A 6,798-nucleotide genomic window follows, 5' to 3' on the forward strand; every position below is an offset into this window, starting at 1 on the left:
TGATTGTTAGTTTGTTGCAGATGGAGTGTTTTAATCATTCTCAAATTTGGGTAAATTAAGCCAGGTGAAATATGATTTTGGGACAAAGTATCTGCCTGAGAGTTTATCGGTGCCGAAGACCCTCAACAGTAATTGTATAATTCAAGGAAAATGTGAGCAAAGGATATATTTATGTTTAATGTATATATTTGCAAGCATTTAGGAATAGTGTTGGAGTGAAAAAGAAGCCTTGTGAAATTACAAGATTTCATCTACTTTCCTCTGTGATGCTTTGACTGAAAACAATGCAGCATTTCAAGACAATTTAGAGGGTCATTCTGTTTTGCATAAAAGTTGTGTTCATCTGACGTAAATCATGAAAGTGAGTACGGGGAAGCAGGAGGTGGCATCCAGGTCTCAGTGTTTGCAACAGCAGCAGCACCTGGGCAGGCACGAGTTCAAATTCTCAGTGTGGCTTTAACCTGAGGGCTGGTGATTCTTGTTAAATTTTACGTGAATGAACGTTGCCAATCGGTTCCTGCGTGTTGGATTGAGCACCTGCAAATTCCCTCTTGGCTGAACAAGATGGTGTGCCTCTTACAGGGGAGGAAAGTAAGAGCTGGAAGACTTGCTGGCATGAAATTTGTGCTGTGCAACAACCTAGTGCAACCATCCTTCTAAACTCTTGAGGAATTCCTTGTTGAAGAAAGGTAGGACAGGCTCATGGACTGGGCACATACATCTGGTTCTGGTCTTACAGGGCCAGCTGTGGTCAGGTTTAGATGGTCAATAGACTTTGCCTTTCACTCTTTAATTATTGTCTGCTAGAATGGCTCAGACAGCACATTTAAAGAGTGGCTTTCAGTCCAAGAAGGAAGCATAAGGCCCTGTCCTTCATTGGTTTGGGTGGTAGATGGATGGGTATGGGTAGGAAAGCTGTGCTAGGGAATGCTTCCCCAGGGAACCTAGTGACTGCCTAGCTGGGGATCTCCCCTCTACGCTGCATTTGTTGTGATCAGACTTCTAGCAGATGAAAGAATAGTTTTTTTGCTCTTGATGTCTGCATTTTGGTAAGTTACTTTTATGGTGGGATAAAACATTAAATGTTGAGCTGTCATCTACAAACTGAAGATGATAAAACCTAAGGACTTCGGCCTGCAACTTCCAAGTGCATGATGAGCCTCAATTCTCCTTCAGTCCTAAAGGATCCAAATGCCTTCAGGACAGGGCAAAGTCTGCTCACCAGTAAATGGTACCGTGCCTTCAAAGATGCTGGTGGATAGTTCAATTTCACACTCCGTACTGGTAAGTGAATATAAGGGGGAGTGTCTTAGTGACACTACTCTTTATTCCTACCCTGGGTATTTGTTTTTAATGAGATCACATGAAAAGAAACAAAACAAATTATTTCTATTTCTTGAGGAAACCTGCTGCTACTTCTGTCCTACTTACTGTGTGTGGAACATGGGATTTGACTGGTCTTTGATCTCTCACTGTCACATAGGGCAACTGTTTTTATGGGCCTGAATCTGCACAGCAAAACCACGTATTTTTCACTTGCTCAGTACTGCCACCTCCTAAAGTAAAGAAAATCTCTCATCCTCATTTTCAAGAGAAGATGCACAGTGGAAAGAGCATATGTTCCTACAGACAAAAAAAGCCTGTTAGATTCAGTGACTTGTGTGCTAAATTTTGCTTTGATCATGGCTGTCTGCTTTCTCCCTCCATCTTCTGTCTGCCTGTGGCCGGCTCATTCCAGAGTGAGTATGTGAAACCACACAGCAGCTACAACCTTAGAAGAAGGGGTGGGAGGGGGGTGAAGTCTCCCTCCAGCTCTGGCAATAGACGACTTTACTGAAAGTCAATGCCATTCCCTTGCATTTATCACTGCCACTCTTGCTCTGCATATTTTTGGTATTCGCCATGCATTGTTAGCGGTGATTGTCATGTAATTAAATCACTGCTCATCACAAGAGCCTATTTTTATGCTGAGATAAGCATCAGAAGTCTGCTGCAGCGTCCCCCAGATCAATAAAGATGTTCCCTGTAGGATTACAAATAGTCTGGGGTTGTACAGGGCACTAGAATTAATTAGGAATGATTTCTCTTTTTCTTTTTTCTTTCAATACATTTTTAATTGTTTATCCATTTTCGATGGGCTTGTTTTTAACTCTACCATGATGGCCCAGACGCCTCTGTTCAGACCTTTTGAGCAGGATATGATACCAATTTGGGCAATACCATTTGATGTAAGTAGTCACAATTATCATCATCTTTCCACAGCCATGTGTGACTGTTACTTCAAAATATGTTTTTGAATGAGGCATTTGCATCTCAGGCTTTGCACTTGAGATTACAGTTAAATGGGTTTATCAAATGATTGAACTTTGAGATCCAAACACAATGAGTAACCTTCAGGTGCTACCCTGAAGATTTTGGTATTTTGATCAGAAGGCCAGAGGGCAAGTGGAGAAACTCGAGCCATTTCCTGAGGAAGCATTTGCCTGTGGTCACAGAGTATGTGGCGGAAAAAGCCCCCTGGATTATTTTGATTTAGGCTTTCCTAGTCTCAGCTGTCCACTTTCCTTTGCATTGTTTTTACATTTTGTTCTGCTTGTGCAGCACACTGGTTGTACCACCCTCCCTGGGCCGTGATCCCCAGGAGCTGTGGGCTGTGTGAGACGGTGTGTGGTGAGACAGAAGAGTTTGGAGTGTTTCTATAAACAGAGTGGGAATGGTCATGAATGGATGAGGCACAGGGAAAGTGAAAGTCTTCTTTTCCACTGCCCTTCAGCCAAACAGCTGAGTGCCTTTTCCTTCTGATCCAGCGTCATCAAAAATGGAAACAACTTCTTCAGCTGTGCTGGTGAGAGGGTGTTTGCCCTCTCTAAAGCACAGGGAGAAAGTAAATTCCTTTTAGGGAAGAGAAGCTGTGCCAGGATTCCTGTAGGTAACTATAACCACTTCTCTACCTGAAAAAGCAATGAACAGTTGATGTTTTGCACTTTCATTGCTGTACTCAAGTGGTGTTCTTCATGAGCTGCACCTGAAATCAAATGCCTGTGGAGCTCAAAGGTTTTGGATCAGTCTTCAAAACTCTATGAAAGGGATAAGTAGTGGCCAAATTTGCTGCTGATAAACTAGGTGCCCCTAATGCTGAGAAGATGGTGATGCCCTGAAAGAGGATTCCTCACAGCAACACAGTGTTCCGTGGAAATTATTCTCCTACTGGTGTTAGGATTAGGAGATGACATGCCCAGATCCACTACAGGAGAGATGAAATGCTTTAATTTAGACCCATTAAAACCCAAGTTATGTGAGTTTACTGTATCACAAACCAGCAGAAGGTGCCTGTGCCCAGAGCATGATGTGATGCAGCTCCTGTCAGGCAGCCAAAACCCATCTGCCCAGTGTTGGCATGGGCCAGCACAGAAGATCTGGCAGTTTCTGAACATCTCTGGGTTAAAAGCTTGCTGAGAACACTCTGAATGAGCCTCTTTTCATATGATCAGTCAGGAGGGATCTCCTGCACAGATCACAGTCTGCAGTAGTGGCTTGTTCTGTCCTCCACTGCAGCACTGAACATTAATAGTAGGGCACCATCATTCTGCTTGTGCCAGCTGAGCCTGGATGATTTCAGTACTTGCTCCTGGCTTACCCCATGCAATAGAAAATTCAGTCTCACCTCTTTTCCACTTGCCAGCCCTCTGCTTCCCCAGAGGAAAGGAGTTCTGGGGGATTTTTTTTGTCTCCTGAAGCTCTGCAGAGCTGCTGCTCACCAGAGGCAGTGCCCAGGGGTGCAAGGCATGAATGTGCTCAGAAAGTGAGGGGTCTGCTGAGTGGGATTTTGGCAACTTTTCTATTGCACATGCAGAGCATTAAGCTTCTTTGCAGGGAATCTCTTTCCAAAATTATTTTGTGTTTTCTCACATGTTCAGTCATTTCCATCATCACAGTGTGACTTGGATTAAGGTAGTTCAGAACAGGACACTCCTATAAAAGCCTCAAAAATTTTTATGAGAAATAATTCTTCCAGATTCTAAGGTGAGTTTGTCCATTTTTTTTTAAGTATTATTATTAGAGTTCAGGTGTATTAGATAATTTTAACATTGTCATATATTTTGGTTGACTGCAGATTTTTGGGGAATGGTTGGCATCCATGCTACACCAAAATGCTTGATGTTATGGAAAACTGGATTACTTAACTAGAGGGGAAAGTATACTGAGATTTCCAGTGGGTAGTTGCCTGAAATCCTGTGAGCACCATCCCAGTCCTGCTGAAGTCAATGTAACTCTGCCATTGATCTGAAATTAGCCCTGGACAGCCTTGCTGGGTGGTGACCTCTGTGGCAGTTGCACGGTCACCTCATGGATAATTTGCAAATTGCCCATGAACCATGTGTGCAAACGTGTCTGGCATGGTGCTAATTTACTGGCAAGGTCTGGGAACACGGATCCAACACTCTGCTCCAGGGGAGCCTCAGCCATGCCCAGCAGCAAGTGTAGAGGTTTGATTTCTATGCAGCATGTCAGGGATATCTGATGGATGGGGTCAGCCTCTCTTTCACATGTGTTTAGAGATCTCCAGCCAGGCCAGAATTTGTCAGATGATCACAGTGGGGAAGGCATCAAAAATATTTCCGTAAATATAACCCCTCCACACCCCCTGAAATTTATCTAGTTTGTGCATGGATGTTACAAACCCTTGTTCAGGGCTACAGGACATTATCTGTGGCTGTGTTCCGGCCGGGTTTATTTTGGGGTGGTCAGAAAGGAAATCCTAGTGGAGAGGTGGGTGGAGCATTTTTGTTGAACTGATGTGAAAAAGAAAAATACCTGGCTATTTGAAAGGGTTTGAACTCTTAGCATAAGGCTCTGGGAGATGGATGAACGGTCAGAGGGAGGTGACGGGAGGGTCAGAGGTCCTGTAGCATAACTCATCACTGTGAGAAATCCCTATCTCCCAGTGAAAGTCTAAGGACTGGCTGGCAGCAGCGTGACCTGTGGCAGCCAATTCATCAGAAGGATTTCCTGTCTGAATATGCGATGTGTGCACAATTATTTTACCTATCTTCACAAACAGGGTCCGTGTCCCTGCACACTTAAATAAATCTTGGCACGGTCCTTTCCAGGAGGCATTTTGGGTTCAGCCCGGTTGCCTGCATCCTGCATAGTTCTGTTCAGCAGAGTCCTTGCAAACAGCCCGTCTCCTCTTCCCTTTCCGCTTCCCCTTCCTCCTCCTCCCATCCCACTGCAATCACTGCTGCCCAGACCCATCCTTCACTTGCACAAAACTGATTTCTGTTTATGGAGCAGCTGGCAGCAGCAAGGCTTGAGCACTGAGCGATGACTAAGAAACAAGCCCACTTTTCCCTTAGCTGTCAGGAGCTTTTAGAAATAACACCCTCCTCTGAGGAAGTCAGAATAGCAACAGGAAAATAAGTAAAACCTATTATAAAACAGTTGTCCAAGAACTTAGGCACGGCGCGGGGTAGAGATCAATATGCTGTGAAGGTTAAATCTATTTTCACACTGTGTTCTATTTCACAGTTTAATGGTGTTTTAATGTGTCTGTCACTGAGCCCCCTTCATGTTATGCAGGTAGAGCCTTTACAAAGGAGAAATAGCATTGGCTTTACAAGCTTCACAGTAACATCTTATTTACCAGCTGAGATCTGACACTTTCCTCTCTGGAGGTATGCCAGGGCTAGACTATTTTATTTTATTTTATTTTATTTTATTTTATTTTATTTTATTTTATTTATTTTTATTTTTATTTTTATTAGTATTTTATTTAGTCCTTTTTTTACTTTTTAGAAGACATGATGTGGTGTAGCATTTGCAATAATTTTAGAGGGCTTTTGGGGAATGCCTGTAGGGTTGGGAGCAGCAGGAGCATGTATGTGCCTGTGTAGAAGGGACAGAAATATCTACTGCTGTTTATACAAGCTAAATACATGGAGGATATGCAGAATTCCCAGGCTTGAGTTTGCATCCAATTCACAGCAGTATGTTTGAGTGCTTTAGCTTGAACTCAGCTGATGCTGGGATGTTGGATCAGGTTTGGGAGGAGCATGGAGGACAAAGTAAAGGTTCTGAGAGAGGATGGAGGAGAAGGAGGGCTGATTTCAGCCTGTGCCATTGGAGAGGATGGAAGGAGAGAGAGAGGGAGCAAACGCAAAGATGGAAGCATGGTATAAAATCCAGGCTATATGCAGTGCTAAAGCACACAGACCTGTCTTCTGTGTTTGGGGTGAAGAAATTGATATTTCTAAGGCTTAACTCACACTCTTTGTTTAGAAGAGGAGGAAGGAAAAAACACTCTTCTGCTTTAATTATCTCTCTTGAGCTTCAGCTAGGGAAAGGAGAGGTTGGGATAGCCTAGTCCAAGGGCACTGCTGGTTCTGTGCTTCTGCTGGGGAACAGGGCAGGCAGATGCTCAGGTGTGCTGACCTGCTCCATGGGGATGCTTTGACAAACCTCCCCCTGCCTGCGGCTGAGCCAGCAGCTGGACACAGCCTCTGGCCATTTACACCCCCCTGTAATGAGGCAGGGCTGCACACACCTGTATTTGCTCCCACTGACAGGGCTGGGAAAGCCACAATTGAGCAGCTCCTCTGGTTTTGCCACGAGTGAATCGGAGTGCTTGTGTTTTCCAGAGGGACTTGCTCCGGACTCCTCACATTGTGACTGATGTGTGGGAGGACAACCTGCTTGTGCCAGTGGCTTCTCCTGTGTGATCTCTCTCCCATCTTTTCCCTCAGCAGCTCCTTCACATCTCTGGGAGAGCAGTCTCCTTCGCCTCTCTGTTGCCTTCCC

The sequence above is a fragment of the Corvus hawaiiensis genome, chromosome 13, assembly GCF_020740725.1.
Source record: "Corvus hawaiiensis isolate bCorHaw1 chromosome 13, bCorHaw1.pri.cur, whole genome shotgun sequence".
Lineage (NCBI taxonomy): Eukaryota > Metazoa > Chordata > Aves > Passeriformes > Corvidae > Corvus > Corvus hawaiiensis.